The 18340-nt window shown below is 41.7% G+C and overlaps 1 protein-coding gene across 1 annotated transcript in view; it reads right to left on the minus strand.

The window, feature by feature from the left end:
- CBX5 (chromobox 5) overlaps positions 1–18340 on the minus strand; it is a 58370-nt gene that overhangs the window by 39467 nt on the left and 563 nt on the right. The window lies entirely within an intron of this gene.

The following is an 18340-nucleotide window of genomic DNA, read 5'->3' on the forward strand; positions in this document are numbered from 1 at the left end:
ACTATAGATACTTTTTGGGTAGGTTTTATCGTGCTGTTATTTTTATTGGTTTTTGCATCTTTTTAGAAGAGTTGGTTATTCTATGCCAACTTTCTCTACCACTTAAGAATCAAACTGGCTTACAATCACCTTCCCTTCCCCACAACAGACACCTTGTGAGGTAGGTGGGGCTGAGAGTGTGTGACTGGCCCAAGATCACCCAGCTGGCTTCATGTGTAGGAGTGGGAAAACAAATCCAGTTCACCACATTAGCCTCCGCAGCTCAAGTAGAGGAGTGGGGAATCAAACCCAGTTCTCCAGATGAGTCCACCACTCCAAACGACCACTCTTAACCACTATACCACGCTGTAAAAAAAATACACTGTAAGCATTCTACAGTAATTTTATCAATATAGGTCAAACCAGTCTACCAACAAACTCTAGTTCAGCAGCCTTCCCTCTGCTGCTTCCTAAATATCTTTCATACGGGCATCATGTCCTTGGAGTCAGGAAGATTGCCATGCTCACCCACCGGCTGGTTCACAGTGCCAATTCTAGGGTTCAGCTTCTGTCGGTTCATCGTTTTGTTATGTAAAAACAGCCCATTCTATGCAAAAAATAGACAGGAACAGCTGCCAGTTGGTGACATAACACCTTTGCATGGTGTGCAGGTGTATGAACTCTGGATAGTATAGCAGATTTCTTTTGGCTCTCTAATAATGCTCCCCACATAACAAGTTTGCACAGAAATCCATGCAAAAGAGAGGATGAGCGCATAGTGTAGGTCGGAAAATAGATGAAACTGCAGAGGAGGAGTACATACAGTTGTTGTATATGTGCATGTGGTATTACGTTTGTAAGAAAGCAAACATGCATAATTATGTGTTAGAAGCAGAAAATTACTTAATGTACATTGAAGGGAAAAATGACAATGGGAGTAAAAAATAAAAATACAAAAATGGAGAAAATACAATGAGAGAACATGTCAGAAAAAGGAACGGAAAAACAGGGCAGGCACAAAACTCTCATATAAGTGGTCCAATTTCTGAAAGGATCACTTCATATTCACATCAAACTGCGACTAAAGAAAAAAGTCTTCTGCATTTGTCCTTTACTGTACAAAAAATATAATCTTGTTAGAAAATGAGAGAAAGGGGAAAATGAAACACATACAACACTTACTTTCCTATCAATTCTAAACCCATTTTGCTACTTTAACATAAAATGGATCAAGCATAATTTAATTAGCATTTACAACTGTGTTAATTGACATATTTATGAAAAATAAAAGAGTGTCTTTGAAGTCTAGAAGCAAAATTACAAATATACCCAATACTAAAGCAACAAATTGCTGCAAATGGCTTACCTTATGCTATTTTAGCACATTCCTAGAGGAAAAATATTATTTCATAGTTTTTCCAGTGATCCCCAAATTTCCCAATTTTTCAAGAAGAAAACCCCCACCAAGATTTTCACACCTTGAATTGAACTCCTAGTTTAGAAGAAGAGTTGGTTTTTTATACCCTGCTTTTCTCTACCTTTAAGGAGTCTCAAAGCAGCTTATAATTGCCTTCCCTTCCTCTCCCCACGACAGGCACCTTGCGAAGTAGGTGGGGCTGAGAGAGTTCTGAGAGAACTGTGACTAGCCCAAGGTCACCCAGCAGCCTTCATGTGGAGGAGTGGGGAATCAAATCCGGTTCTCCAGATTAGAGTTTGCCGCTCTTAACCACTACCACATGCTAGCAAAAACGTATGGCAGGTTTTTTTTCACATGGCTGAACTGTGATTAACAGAATTTTCTCTGAACATAAACTCATACGTATTGCAAACATGTAGCTACAAATTTGTTGGAAGGTTTTTTTAGTTGTTTGCAATACCTAAGCCTGATGAGGATCTTGTCATTATCAGAGCAAAGGAAAGAGAGACATAGATCACAGCTCATGCTAGAAGAACAAGGTACAGAGGCATACTGAGGCAAAATACCCAACATTAGGCAAATCAAATACAAAATTCTCCATTAGACTATTTCAAACATTAAAAATAATTGTAAGTAGTTTAAACAATATGTTTAATAATACTTTCACTGAGAATCATTTCCATTTTTTTTACATTACACAATTAATACATTTCCAAGACAAAGGCCCCATCCCTCATGGCTGTCAACGCCAGAAAGTGGGGGCAGTCACAAAGGAGGGATGAAGGGCTTAGTGTTTGGGCAGAACTATATGGGAGCAGGTGGTCCCTTAAATACCCAGGCCCTAGGGTCTATAGAGCTTTATAGGCAAGAACCTGCACACTGAACTGGACCAGAAATGTGAAGCGGAATGATATGCTGCCTATAATCCATGCAAGCTAGCAACTCTGCACTGCATTCTGGACCATTTGAAGCTTCCAGCCAGCGTGGTATAGCGGTTACTGTGTCCGATTAAGATGTGGGAGACCAGGTTCAACTCCCACTCTGCCATGGCAGTTTGCTGGGTGACCTTGGGCCAGTCACACATTCAACCTCACCTGCTTCACAGGGTTCTTATGAGGACAAAACGGAAGAGAGGAGAATGATGTGAGCTACTTTGGGTTCCCATCGGGGAGAATAAAGTAAATGAATCATTGAATCATAGCATCCAGGCAATGGTCCAGAACATCCTCTTGAATTAGATGGGAAGAAGAAAATGCTGTGTCATGTACATGTTGAGGACATTTCACTCCATTACTCTAGATTATTTCTCACAGTAGTTCATGTAAATAGCATCAGAAAAAACACAAGTGTCTTGCGGAACACCATGACCCAACTCCCATGTAACAGAACAATATTCCCTCAAGCCTCACCTTCTGGAAATATTCAGCTAGGTAGGACCAGAACCACGGGAGCATGGTTCCCTGATCCCTATATCTCAGCTAAATAGTGCAAATCCAGAAGGATACCATATGGTTGATGGTATCAAAAGCTGCTGAACAGTTCAGCCAAATTAAAAGGGGGACACTCCACTGTGAAGGTTATGGTTTATCTTCTTCATTCTTTTTTAGAAGTGTAGCTCTGTCTTTTTCACCGAGTTTGTCATGTCTAATTTCTTAACTGTATTATCTATTTAAAGAAGAAGTTATTCTTGAAGGGTGTGTTGACTGTTTTTCAAGTACTGTTTTTCAAGTTGACTGATTTCAAGTACTGGGTTATATTTTCATCACTGACTTTGTTATGGCTAATTTCTTAATTGTATTATTTGTTGAAAGAAGCAGTGCTATTCTTGAGGGTGTGCTGATTGTTTTTACCTTTTTAAGTACTGTGTTATATTTTTGCAAGCCACCTTGAACTTTAGAAAGGTGGCAAAGGAAACATTTACAATAAACTTCCACATCACCTGCGGAGGTGGACTCCATATATTAAATCTGATGGCTACAAGAGGTATTTTTGGTGGAGCTGATAAAAAAAAATTTTCTCGCTGAGATAGCCACATGCTTATTATAAAGATGAATAAATAAATAAAGCTGAACCAGGTCAAACAGAACTCCCAGATTCCATACTTCTACTGATGGAGAAACTGTAACCCCATCAATCGCAGGTAGTAGCATGAATTGGAAGACCTCTGACTTGAAACTTTCCGTTTCAGTTTGCTTTCCTTCATCCATCAAACCACAGCCTCCAGGCACTGGTTCAGAGCAGAAATGACAGCTCTTCTGGACTTTCAGAAAGAGAAATATAGAGCTGGGTATCATCTGATAGTAATGGCACCTCAGTCCAAAAATATCTCTCCCAGAAACGTCACACCACCATCCAACTCCCAAAGGGTCAAGGTGGTACCCTCAACAGCCACCTTCTATATCAACATTAACAAAAAGAAAATGAAATTGGCAGAGAGCCAATTCCCCAAAAGAATATTGGATACGTTATAGAGACGTCCTTAGTGTCAAGAGCTGCCGGCAAATTCAATGAAAAAAAAGAAATGTGCTACCCCTGTACCCATCCCTTGACAAAAGATCTTCTGTCAGAGCAGCGGAGCCATCACTGTACCATGAATAGGCCAGAAGCCAAACTGGTTGAATCAAGATAGGATGGGATCATTCAGAAATACTGAGAACTGCTCTACCAGTACAGGTTGTATCAATGTTCTGCAAAAGAGAAAAAGAAAAAGAGGAAGATTGGATACAGATCTAAAGTCAGCCAGACTTGTGAAGTTGATTTCTCAAGAAGATGAAGAATTGTTGCTTCCTTGAGAGAAAATGGGATCATTACCTATTCTCTCGAGGTACTAGCTATTCTGACCACAGATGTCCCAAGCTGACTAAAGCTGTGTTAGTTGCTGCTGCTCTCTGGTTCCTCAATGACTGATTTGCTTACAAGCATCACCTGCAAAAATAAATAAATAAATAAACAAACTTGTGTAAACAATGTATTTTGGCTTCACAATCCCCACTTTTTTAGACAGAAAATGCCACTTATTTGTTCGGAATGTACAGACCTGTAGACAAATGTTTTGTCATGAGGAGGGGGAAGGAGGTCTGTTCTGTGAACTCCTGCCCTCTGTTCTTCATAAGATCCAATCCAGTTTCTTTTCAGTAATATAAGACACATTTATTGAGATCATGCATTAACATATTTCACAATACACTAAAGACTACGTGTTCATCTCAAACAAATATGCTTCTCTCAAAGGCCTCTCTCCACGTTGCTTTTCACTGCAGAACATTCGTCGTCAATGTACTGTGTTAGCATTCATCTGGAGACCCTGGAGAGCGGCTGCCAGTCTGAGTAGACAATACTGACTTTGATGGACCAAGGGTCTGATTCAGTATAAGGCAGCTTCATGCGCTCTGCATTTTAAAATCTAAAACTTTAAAAAATATATCCATGGTTAAACAAACAGCAACTTGTTTCAATATAAAGCACAACAAAAGAACGTGATCTAATATATGGTGTATGCAAACTGCCCTAGCTTGGCATCAAAAATTATGTTTTCACTATATTTAATGGCCCCAAGTTTCTGGCTTCCCAGCCTCTCAAATAATCAGTGGCCCCCACCAATGACCTGAAGGGAGATGTGCATGCACGTTCCTGGAGGCCGGATCAAAAGACCACATGTGCAACACCAATCCATACAAGTGCTTTGATATGCACCCAGAAGCCTGCTTCAGCAAGCTTGTGCCTTTAACTGGACCAGGGGATGAATTTTAAGTTGTGAAAGCAGACCTTGATGCATGAAGAGAGCTACAATATGAATTATGGCTTGTTTGTTGTTTTTTTAAAACACTATTAACATCAAATACATACCTTTAAATGGGTCAATAAATTCTGTCCCCAACAGGTTTTAATGAATGCATGCCAGGTATTATGCATTTTCCTTATGCCTCATTTTCTTTTTGTGATATAGCCATTTCTTTATAGAGGCCAGAATACATGCTCTAATGACAACGCTGAAGACTCAGTGTCAATAATGTAAGTCTTCACTCTTCATTTATAGGTTATCTGCAGCTAGCTTCCATGTTGCTTTGTAATCTTCAGTTTCTAAGCTTACTGGCACAGATCCTCTAAAACATAATTTCAAGTTAAGATTATTCCTTAAACACCGTAAGTTTAAATTCAAAACCAGTAAAACATTCAAACACAGCAAGATAGCATTCATGGGGGAAAACTCAACCTCAGACATGTTTTGAAGTTGGAGCATAATGGCAGATCACTTGCACACTGTGCCTTAAGATCCAAGAGCAACAGTCAGGCGGTATCGAGGAAGACCAACTAAAACAGCACTAAATAGCAAGCAAACTTCTAAACTCAACCAAACTCTTCTTCAGGCTGGACGTTAAGCAAAGGGGTAATGTCATCATGATCACCTTTATTAGGTATTTGGAGGGGTCATGTTGTTAAGCATGACAGAAGTCAAACTCTGCAGACTGTAGCAATTTTAAGATGGAGCAGAGGATGAATGCTAAGCACAAAAAAGAACTCAAGTTGTACCAAAGGCTACTGAGGCAAAGATGCAATGGCTACTTTCTTTCAGAATATATAAAAACAAGGAGTCGTTCAGATCTATCTCTGGCCTTGTTATGTTTCCCCTCTAGAAGAACACATGACCATTTCACTGATACTGAAGCACAGGCATTACCTTTCTCTCTAAAGATAAAGGCCTGTGCAAGCACCAGGTCATTCCTGACCCATGGGGTGATGTCACATCCCGACGTTTACTAGGCAGACTTTGTTTGCGGGGTGGTTTGCCAGTGCCTTCCCCAGTCGTCTACACTGAACACAGTACAGTAAACTGGGTACTCGTTTTACTGACCTCAGAAGGATGGAAGGCTGAGTCAACCTTGAGCCAGCTACCTGAAACCGACTTCCGTTGGGATCGAACTCAGGTCATGAGCAGAGCTTGGACTGCACTACTGCAGTTTACCCCTCTGCGCCACGGGGCTCCTACCTTTCTCTCTAGCCATATCCAATTAAAATACCATGTTTTCACACTGAATAAAATCAAAACCAACAGTGCATTGCAGCACAGAGAATGAGTGTTAGCAGCTCCATAGTCTTTCCCACTAGAATGTGCTGAAAGTCATATTGGCCCTTTTAAGTCCACCATAGAACTACTGTGGTGTAAAGGAATCCCCTATTCAAATTCTGAGAATCCCCTATTCAAATTCCAGTTGTGAAGTTCCCTGGGTGACCATGAACTGCTAACTCCATGTCAAAGCACCTCTCTGAGTGGTTGTGGACCCCCCCCCCATGTTCATCATGCTGAATTCCTTTCTTTTACCACTGCAGGAGTAAAAAATTTACAGTCTACGTGAAACACCTAGCAGGATTCCAATGCAGCAGTCTAGAAGAGAAGAAGAGTTGGTTTTTATATGCCGACTTTCCCTACCACTTAAGGGAGAATCAAACTGGCTTACAATCACCTTCCCTTCCCCTCCCTCCAACAGACACCCTGTGAGGTAGGATGGACTGAGAGAGCTCTAAGAGAGCTGTGACTAGCCAAAGGTCACCCAGTTGGCTTCCTGTGTAGGAGTGGGGAAACAAATCCAGTTCACCAGATTAGCCTCTGCCACTCATGTGGAGGAGTGGGGGAATCAAACCCAGATTCTCCGGATCAGAGTCCACCGCTCCAAACCACCGCTCTTAACCACTACACCATGCTGGCTCCCCATGAAACATGTGTCAGGATTTAAGCAGAACACAGCCTTGCTTTTCAATGGTCAGGAAAATACTTAAAACGCAGGTTTTCCCTGACAGGCACAAACACACCTGAGTCATTTCTCTGGCCTTTGCCTCCCACGATGTGGGGAACACAACTGAAGGATTCCAGGTTTCAGGAGCTTTGAATCAATTCAGCCAGTTCACTCAGACATCTAAATGCAGTCACCTAGACAGGAAGGAGTTTGCAACCCGTGTGTGTGTGTGTGTGTGTGTGTGTGTGTGTGTGTGTGTGTAAAGTGCCTTCAAGTCGCAGCTGACTTATGGCGACCCCTTTTGGGGTTTTCATGGCAAGAGACTAACAGAGGTGGTTTGCCAGTGCCTTCCTCTGCACAGCAACCCTGGTATTCCTTGGTGGTCTCCCATCCAAATACTAACCAGGGCTGACCCTGCTTAGCTTCTGAGATCTGATGAGATCAGGCTAGCCTGGGCTATCCAACTCCTACAGGATTCTAAATCAAATGAATCCCAGTTTAAAACTGGGGGGACTAGAAAAGATAATCTCAAACATGCCAGGAGCCAGCGTTCAAGATACCACAATGAACTGGATCATGATACACGGCTTCCAAAGCCCAGGAATGGGAGGGAAAGAGAGATGGATATGCAAGCACAGCTACCAGCAGTTTTTGTCACCTGCCCCCCTGACTGCTGTGATGTCTGACTGCATTCCCAGTCCACTTGGATCCGTTATTGTGTAAGAGTAGGCTCCACTGTGCATAGCAATCCTGTCCAAGTCTACTTGAAAACAAGTCACATTGAACACAATGGCACATATCCTATAGTTCCCCTTGAGCCTAAGGAGTTTCCCCATTAAGTGGCTCTTCCTTCTATGGACGGTTCCAAGCTTCATTCAGTGAAGTGGTAGCATACATGCCAATAGAATTTATTTCTAGAGTAAACATACATAGTATAACATAGATCATAGTGTAGATTGTTTCTTAAAGTGCTTAACCCCCGCCAAGGGCATAGATAAGAAATGACACACCTGTGAAGTTTAGATAGTCACACTAAAAGTACACAGTTTCTAAAATGTGAAGGTGACTTAGCATATAGTTGCAGAAATGCTGTTGAGGTTCATATTCTGAGGCTGTAACAGATTAAATCATTCTTATTACTACAATTCCAGAAATAAATCCAGGTTCTTCAGTCCATGAAGTATTTTATGGTCTTCAGAACAGGCACAGGTTTACATAAAGAGGAAACTGCTTCAAATATAAAGTTCTCTCTGAGACCAATGTGGGTCTTATGAAGGAAGATTAAAACGAACAGGTGGGAAACACGTCCAGAAAATCCTTCAGAAAGCACAAAGGCAACATTCATCCCAGAGATGTAAAATTTCTGAATATTCTGAGGCCATGGACCTCACCCCACCCCTATTTTCTTGTAACTCCTTTAACAAACATAACATACACCATTTAGAATTTAGCATATAAAATTGTACTGTTTGCTTTATTTACAGAATGTAGAAGCTCCTTACAGTGCAATCCTAAACAGAGTTACACCCTTCTAAGTCTACTGAAGCAAATGGGCTCAGAAAGGAGTAACTCTGCTAATGATAGCCCTGTTATTTTTCTAGAAGCAAAACTGCAAATTTACCCAATAGTTGAAAGATAGCTGCAAACTGCTACACTCTATGCTGCCTTTAGCACAAGCACCTTACCTTTTGCCACCTGAGAAGTAGGAAAAAGTAAACGTTGAAAGTAGAAAATGTGAACAAAAGCAAGTATTGCTTGAACAGAAACAGTCTCATACGATCAATAATAGGACTACCAGCATACATGGATACCAAATTAAATTTTACAACATTGAAAACACTGACTTCCTTATAACGTAGCATCATGAAATACATTATAGCATATTGTTAACAAATTTGTTCACATTTAAACCTATATTTTGAAACTATGTGTCCACAGTACACATAGAAATCATTATCAAATATTGTGGACTGTTTTACACAAAAATGTCACACTACATACTATACATTCTGAGGGAGTAAAACTTTGTCTTACAAAGCTTTTCAATCATCCCAACAGAGAACATATTTCATAGATGTTTTTTAGAACTGCCCTAAATTTCCTGTCAGAAAAATGGGGGGGGGGGATCTTCAGAAGAAGAAAAACCTGAAAACACTTTTTCCCAACCTCGTTTGTCCTCCTGCATCTTCACATCTCTAATTTATCACCAGCATATTGTGTATGTTTTACGAACACAATGCAGCTGTCTCAGAAAGAGTACAGCCCCAGCACATTGTTCTCTGTCCAGTGTTAATGGTATATTTTCATCTCTGCAGAATGAACCCTAGCTGGAGAAAGACGGGTGCACCACTCACCACAATGAGCGCCATTCAACTGATCTCTTCACACTGTAACAACAGGAATGTGCTGCACTCTAACCCTGTCACCCTATCACACTCCTTCTCCTTCCCTCTTTGCCTGCCCAACTTGAACTGGTCATCACTGACTGCTGAAGTTCTCTATCTTCTAAGGAAGCAAAGGCCTTAGAACCTGCAGCCAACATACACCAACCTGGGATGAAAAGCCGCTGAAGGAAAGGCATGCACATTATACTTCAGCAGAGCGTACAAGAGAACATTCACTCATCACACAGCCTAGCAAGGGTCATGAGCAAAAGGAAACCTAAGAATCTCGTAGAAAATCTTCATCCTATGGTGGCTCGTTTGCAAGTACTTTTGTATCCTTTGATTTCCTGAATACAATACCAGTCGCAGTACATAGGGAGGACAGGTCTCCCAGTGCAAAACACAGTTTTTCAAGACAAAAGTCACAATTTAAGTTGCATTTTCAATACCACACAACTCTTCACTCTGCTCTCTATTCCTCCCAATATATGCCTAAGGAGGAAGAACACCTGAGCAGGCTTTTAAGTATTTGGGTGTGATTTTTGAACACAAGATGCAATGCTACAGATGTGAGGTGTGCCGAATGTAGTTTTGGTTAATAAATCCTATAAAGCAGTTTTCAAGGGCATAATATTATGTACGTATTTTATTAATATTCTTCTACAATACTTTCATAGAGGTTATTCTTTTAGGGTTCATCAAAATGGGGGTCAAAATCCAAAAGACCCCGAATGTCAAGTTCCATGTGTGCAAAGTTCTTCCAGCTCCCCCTTCCAATAGCTCCCCTTCATGCCTCCCAGAACTGCTCCTGTGCAGAATTAGATGTAACATAAGTGGTGGTCTTTTCCCCTAAACGTAGGAGTGTACTCTGCTGATGTATGGGGCTGTCTAGACCCAGGCCATTACATTTTCCTTTAAGTTTTTAATTGGAGACAAAGTAAAATGAGAAATACGTGTAGCAGAACTACCTGGGTTGCTTTCAAATCAATTCAAGCTTGACAAACAAACCTGATTTTCAGAGGCGCTTTGACAACAGTATCCTTTGTTTTTAATAGCCATATACAAGTCACAAGAAAAATGATGGTTTGTTTACACTCTATCTTTCAGAAACAATTATGTAAAATTTAATTTTTTGGGTAGATCAAAATGCTTCTGATTTATTGCATTACTTAACTATGAACGTTAGTTAGCACATTTTCAAACAAGATGGAAAGCCTCTTCAGGAAGAAACAGAGGGAAATCTTTACTGGGTCAGAGAGATACTACAGATCATTCCACCCATTATACAAATAGATGAGCAAATGCCTACACAAGTATTCAACCACAGATATATATTTGTGTATGAAATAGCATGGATGTTCACAAATTACGTGTGAACACATTAAAAATTAATTTCAAGTTGATAGAGTTATTTCCTCCCCCACAAATTAACCTGAATATTCACCAAGAACAAAGGACAGTCTTCTAGAAAGCTGCCTTCTCGGTTTTTCCTGTATGTTTCAGCCATCCTGGAATCTCCTGTAATTTTTTTTTTTTTTTTTGCAAAAGCACAGATGCAAATACTTTTATCTCAAAACGATGAATGCAAGTTAACGTCTACATTTTGTATGCTCTCACTGACCATGCCAAGCACCAAAAATTGTATTCAAACGTGGCCATTTCTGATCCTGAAATCAGTATCAGCCATCTTGCTGAGAAGCAACACTGATGTTCAAGCCTTGTATAAAATTTAAGCATTCAACTTAAAAGCAAAATGTAAACTAGCCTACAAAACAAGAAAATGCTTAAGTTCCTAAACACTTACTCATTTTTTTTGACAGATATAGTAATATCACTAGTCATTTTTAGCTCAGTCATTTAAATTACTGAAATACTTCTTTTAGGATATGAAAAGGGTTTTATTAGCACAGCAAATCAGGAATACAAACATTTTGTTACATATTTCAAATTAGCTCTGGACAGTTAATAAGAAGATCTGTCTGTTGGTTCAGGAAGTGTTCACGCAGCATGCTGAGGAAGACAATATACATTAACTAGATAAAAGTTGCAATGTAAGGAAAAATACATGGGTAAATGATAGTTGCCAATTTGCTGGTCTAATTGGCTTCTATTTTAATGTGCATAATTATAAAATCAGGATGTTTGTATGAACAAATATTAAATGTAATTAGATAAAGCCTAGGTAGTAGTCAAATGTTTGATCATTTTCACAACGGTTGTGCTGCACAGATAGAGAATCACTGAAGCATAGGATTTGTCTAAGGAATTAGATCACTTACAGCGTAAACATACACCACATACACCGGCACATTGCCAATGCTGGTCCAGCACCATACGGGTAGCTAGCATCCTTTAAGGAAATGGCAAAAGGATCCAACTCCAGAAAAGGCAGAGCTGCATAAAAATCTACAATGATACTGCCCACACTCACCAATCACAGAGCAGAATGCTAACGATGGTTCTATAACAGCCACAAACAGAAGCAGGCGAACAAATGTGTGGCAATGCTGGCACACCTCCCTTAGATCACCCTGCCCACACGCACACAAAGAGCACAGCTGGGAAGTGATGTAGGAAACAATGTCCACTGCTGTAAAGAGGACTATAGCAGGCCCAATAAGAGTCCTGGTAACTAACACCCTCTGGTTTCTGCAAGATGGTGAATGAGTTCTACTCCGCAAACATGTTTTCTTTTGAACAGTGGATGCATAGGGAAGGAAGCATAGTTCCAATTTTGCCTCTCCTGCTCACTTTGCAGAGGGAACCCTCTCAGAAAGGCAGTGGCCACTCTCAAGGGGTACGGTCCTAGGAGGGAAGAATGCCCTGGCAAACAGCCTTTGGCAAGACAAGAGGACAGATGCTAAGAAGTGACATGAGCATCTACACCATTCACAATTATTCTGCCATTTCCCCCATACCTCACTGGAGAAAAACATCCACGTGAAAACCAGGAGTAATGGGGTTCAACCCCACCAAGGGAAAAGATGGCAGTAAGGCAAAACTCACTCTTTAGCCTGCAGCAAAACAGAAGAAGGCAGAACTAGAACTCACGCCTCACACACTGCAGATCAATCATCTAAACAAAAACACACAGAGACAATAGATACAAATCAAGAGACACTTGGAATCTTCTATTGGCCTAGCACCAAAAACAGAACTATATACCAAACCAGGAAATACTAACAAGAAAGACAGACCACTGTGAGCTGACTTAGCATGTCTGTGGTTTTGCCACACATAACAGAGAGTTGGAAGACTATACTGACAGGCTGCTCCAGACTCCGTTTTGCTCAGCAACTTCCCACAAAGCCTGCCTCTGACTTGTCAAACCACAACTGTGCAGACATACAAGTAGTAGAGGAACCTCTTGGCCCTCCATCATTGTGAGTCTCATGGTGAAGGTAGCCAAGATTACTAAAAGAAGGAACTGGGTGTAGATTGGGGCTAATCATGGGATAGGATTTGATCACTACCAAGAATTCATTGACCAATATCAGGAACACAGTTCTGAATGTCAGTCCAATAAAAGAAGTTGCCAAATTAGCATAACGTCAAAAGCTGTACAGACTGCAGAATCACAGTCTGGCCTTATCACTGTATGCCCATGCTGTCATTGATAATCGCATTGATCCATTGCCTGTCAAGCAGCTTCTACTGTTGCAGGAGCCAAGCTGGAACAAGACAGTTGTCAACCCCACAGCAGGACAGTCAGGAGCTGTCACTTCAGATGTCAATCATGTTGCTGGCTCAGCAGGTGGTTGACACTGCAAAGTGAACAGGATCGATCCTGGCGTCTACCCCACTGGAAGGCTGCCTGCAAGTAGCTAAGAGACAAAAGGCCAGTAACGTTCCACAGCAGCAACGGACAGCGGGCTCAAGCACTTTGCACATGTGCTCTTCCAGCTCCCAGCTCCCCACCTCTGTGGCATTCTCACACTTTCGGACTTGATCCAGTGCAAGAATAGCAGATCTTCCCCCTCTCCCCCAACAATTCCTACCAGCCGTAAGAAAGTTTATTCCTAGGGTTCAAGGACCCAAATGAACTAACAGCCACATGGACCATTGGACCAAAGTAAGGAGGAAGTGAATTGCTCCCTTCTTCCTCTTCCGACAGCGGAGCTCCACTGACAGAAGAGGCAAAGAGAATGATTTCATCCACTGTCCCTTCCCTACTGCAGCCTCTTCACCCACAAACCCAGGACTAAACATTTCCAGGGTCAGAAAGGACTGCTGAGGAAAGAGAAATCAGGGAAGATCCATAATCATCGGAACCTTCTTCTGACAGATCACGGTTTCTGACCCAATGGGATTCCCTTGTTGAGGGAGACTGGGCCTGTACTTCTTTGCAGGGAACTGCATTGGAACTCTGCATGCAGTTTTTGTCTGGGCTGCTCCTTAGGGCTCTTATTCTGTAAGATAAATGAGGTTATAATTGTTTGGCCAGCTGTAAGCGTGGCTGAGTAGCTGGGAGTTGTGCTCCCTGTTTTCCTCACTTGCATAAGCAGTTACACAGGTATGACGTCACACCAACAATGTGGTCACGTACTGCTAGCCTATCCCAGGGGAAGGGCTTTCTGCAATGTGCACACTTACTACCAGCAACTTTGAGGAAAAAAAGGATTGCTGATCCAATACATAGTAGGTACATGTTTGGGGGCAGAAAAGGAGACATTTGCAGTACTCAATATTTGAAGCAGGAGACCCCTCTCCCTTACTTACCTGTGCAGGGTGCTTTATCCTTGCATCTGCAGCTGTAGGAGTAAAGGTCCAGATTGTTCCAAGAGGAAATACCTGCAAGTGTTCTGAACAAACAAGTGTTAGCAATACACTGTAAAAATGTTTGTTCTCATCCTTGGCTGTTCGTGCAAAGTGCTCCTTTTTGTTGAATGTGGCCTTTCTCTGAAGTTAGCATCACCAAATCCCCCCCCCCAATTTGTGTTCTCAATGCACACAACTACTGAGGGTATTCTTGGAGGGGAGGAGTTGAACGAAAGTGGAAGAGCTAATCATCCAATACTATGACCCTATTTAAAGATAGTGTCTGCCTAATATTGTCCTGATAACTTACTTTAAGGCTGAGTCAGAGAATCTTCTGCATATTAAGAAGCAAATAATCTTGCTTAGTATCCTTCCACGTGTACAGAAAACCAAGAAGTAATACTTCAGCAGTGCAAAAAACATGCAACTCACGTGACCGAAGATTTTGGATTATGCTCTTAGGTTGTGTAAATGCTCTAATTGCAAACTAGTGTGTTTTATTTGGTGTAGCAACCATTAAAATGCATGCTTGTTCAAGAAATGTATTTATTTAAAAATGGAAAACTGCATTTAATGGTCTTTTTTCCTTGATGATTTAAACCAGTGGTTCCCAAAGTGGGCAGTACCACCCCCTGGGGGGATTACCTAGGGGGGCACTAAGAGGCAACAGGGCAGCAGGGGGGCGCTAGAGGTGGGGCCCTTCAACTGTGTTGTTGGATAGGGTAGGAGGTGCTGGGGTTGAGTTTGGGGAAACAAGGGGACGGTGGCCCGAAAAGTTTGGGAACCACTGATTTAAACCAATCCATCCGGTCCCAAAACAATCAATAAAGTTTCTCTGTATGAACTAATTACCAGGCAGCTTTCTAGATTTCAAACACCATGTCACTGCTTTCCACACTGCTAGAATCCACTAGCCCCTATGACCGCTTTGAAGGCAGCGGTTCTTAGAAGTCTGCCTGGTAAGCAACATCAATGTTTTGAAATAAGACTGATCCTGCAGCACCCCCACCTCTTCCCTTCAGACTTGAATGCTTCTTACCTTTTAGCCACCAGTAAACATTGCCATTCAATTTACTGTTTACCTGCCGGCCTCATACCCTGCCTACACATCCTTTTTCCTTCCAGTCATCTGTATTGTGAAGACGGTCACCTAACATCAGGACGAGTAAACTTCTCCCTCCCTAGACTGTTGTTTGGAGTTCTTCCCCATTCTGTTTCGAAAGTTGGGCAGATAGAAAAGAGCTGCTGAGCATCTGCCCCACCTCTTTGCAGATACCTGGGAAAGCCCAGAGCCAGTCAAAGATTCTTAGAAGTAGCTCATTGCCTATTGCCCTGTTCACCCTTATAAACCCTTATCTTCTCAGGGCTCAGATTGGTGGTTGGGCTGGTAGCTATGGAGGCGAGGGGATCCTGTCCCAGCCACCCAGAAAGGGGGTGGGTGGGAGCATCTAGAGTTGACACCTGTTGAAGTGATATCTTGTGTTTCATACAACCATCAACAGCTTTGGATCCACATTGCAGAGAAAAGCACTTTAAAGGTTTATGTGAATAAATTAATTCAGTAAGACACTGAGCAAGAAAAACACCCAGTGTAAGTGTCCAAACAGAACAGTGTTAGCCCCATATACTCAGCATTTCCATCCCATTTGAGCCAGACAGCTGCCATGCAGACACCACACTAGAGAAGAGCACAGTCTGAATCAAAAACTTTAAAGTATGATACCAAGATGTATGAAATCCTGCACTTTTAGGCACCAAACATCTCCTTTAAACCAGCTTCTACTAAATGGTGGTTGGGAGCAAGCTACTACCTTTTCAGTATCCCAACGGCTAGAATCTTGGAATTCTACACATTTTCTTGGTAATACAGTAGGCACATGCCACAAGGCATGCATTATATTATTTCACTACTTGCGCAAGCAAGCCTCAATGTTGGTTCTACACTGGTGCAAACAAACCATGCCTTCAGGTCTCCCTTGTTCCTCCCCAGGGGTAAAAAGGTAAAGCATGGTGTTCTGTGGAGGAGGATGTAGTAGCCCCCCTCTTTGTGTCAGATCATAAATACTTTTAGGCACAACACAAACTCTTCACTCTCTTTCTTCATGGGACTAGATTAATGGTCCTCCCTCTTGCTAAGCCCATGGGAGTTGTCTGAATTTTTAGAGAGGGTAGTGAGAGGCCCACAAAATGGCTGCTATGGATGGCCTTGCAATCACAAAATATTAAAAGGTTAATCAAAATGTTGGGAGATTTCAAGTCAATTGTCCTCCTATAATGGAGGTGGTTGGTTTCCAAAGGGGGCACTCCACATGGATGCAACAGCGATTCCTCTTTGTCTCTTCCAAAGTCTCCTGCTCCAAGTAAGTGAGGTAAATCCAGGCTTGTTCTTTCCTTTGGGGAGGAGAGGATGCTTGGTTTCCAAAGAAATTGGAACATTTTCTCACTGTGCAGCCACAGGGAGATATTTCCAAGGCCAAAGATAGAAGAATGTTTATGCTCAAGCAAAGAATGCACAGATGTGACATACTTGCCCAAGATAAGCTCAGCATTTTACTAGTTAGTCAGCTGCTAGGGAAACATGACAAGCATGTTCCATGAATGACCGTTTGGATTTTATCCCCAAAACACATAAAGCAAAACGGATCTAAAAAACACCTCTGAAAGTACTATGCTGAGAATGGGGTTGTCTTTTCCCTTTAATAGAGCTTTGGGCAATTATTTACCAGGTTATGTTATTTACCTCCATTCCATGGACACACTTCAGCTGCTTATTTCCACACATTAAGCTCCAATTAAAGGGGTGAGGCACTTTCCCCCTCCAGGTTGTTGGCAAGCCTAATTGAGAATCATTGGACTAGATACTTTATATTGGCAGCTGGGTCTAAAATCATTCCTTTGAAGTACTTCGCAAAGCTTAATTGAAACTCTACCTTTTTAAATAAGGTGACTTTTTAAAACAGCAAGCTATTTATACTGAAACATTCATTCCTTTACTATTGTTGATAATACTGTTGAACTTATAGCAAAAGAATGCAGAAGTAAAAAAAGAAAGGGAAATTGTATGGAAGCATCACTATGTCTATTTTACACATTAAAGTAGAGGTGCATTAAGTACATCCAAGAACCTGTCAGCTGAATAAAGAAGTTTCTTTAAATGAACAAATGCAAGAACCAAAGCACCACCTTTGAGAAATTTGAACACACTTTCCCACAAAATTGAAGTCAATGACAGTCTTCTTCAGGAGATCCATAATCGATACTGCCATAACAAAATGTACCACAACCTTACTCCCTCAGCATAGAAGGACCTCTTTACAAAATGCTTGATTATCTCACAGAGTTGTTACAAGGGCAAATATGACCATAAAAAAGCAAATTGCAAGTATTGTTTCTTATGTTTTCATCCGGTTTTCAGGACAACCGTTTCCCAAAGTTGTAACAATAGCTAACCAAAGTAATAACAGTAACAAAGTCCAATACCAGAGCTTGCAAAGTTGTGCAAATATGTATTTTGTGTTACATTGTACTGAATAGGCCTTTCCTCTACCACACAAGCGTCTTTCGTTTTTTTTAAAAAGCCGCCTAATACCAAACTTTGTGTGTAAGCACGTACAAGACAAGCAACCATAGGCTAGGAAATATCATTTGGAGTTGAAGGCAATGAGAGTCCCCGACGCTCTTCTAAGGTTTGGATTTGCAACCCCAAAGCGCCCAGTACATGATGGTGGACTTTATGAGGCTGCCTGAGAATACAATTCATATTGGAAACGGTTTATGGGAAGGGATCAGCAAGGGAGAGAGATTTGCGGGGAAAGATGAGAGAGAAAAGTGGGGGGTTGAGGAGCATGCAAAGGTGGGACTAGGCTCGGGGTGCTAAGGCTGGAAGCTTGTAACAGATGAAGACTCTCCCCCTGGCGAAGGCGACTGTGCAGACCCCAAAGCTCCCACTACATTTTACTCCAGCGAAATCCAACAGACGTAACGTGGACCACAGTGCCCAGGGGCTTGCAACCACTAACAGGGAGAAATGTCAAGCCGCATCTGTTTGTTACAGGGGGAGGCGCAAAAGA

This window comes from Euleptes europaea, chromosome 1 (assembly GCF_029931775.1).
Source record: "Euleptes europaea isolate rEulEur1 chromosome 1, rEulEur1.hap1, whole genome shotgun sequence".
NCBI lineage: Eukaryota > Metazoa > Chordata > Lepidosauria > Squamata > Sphaerodactylidae > Euleptes > Euleptes europaea.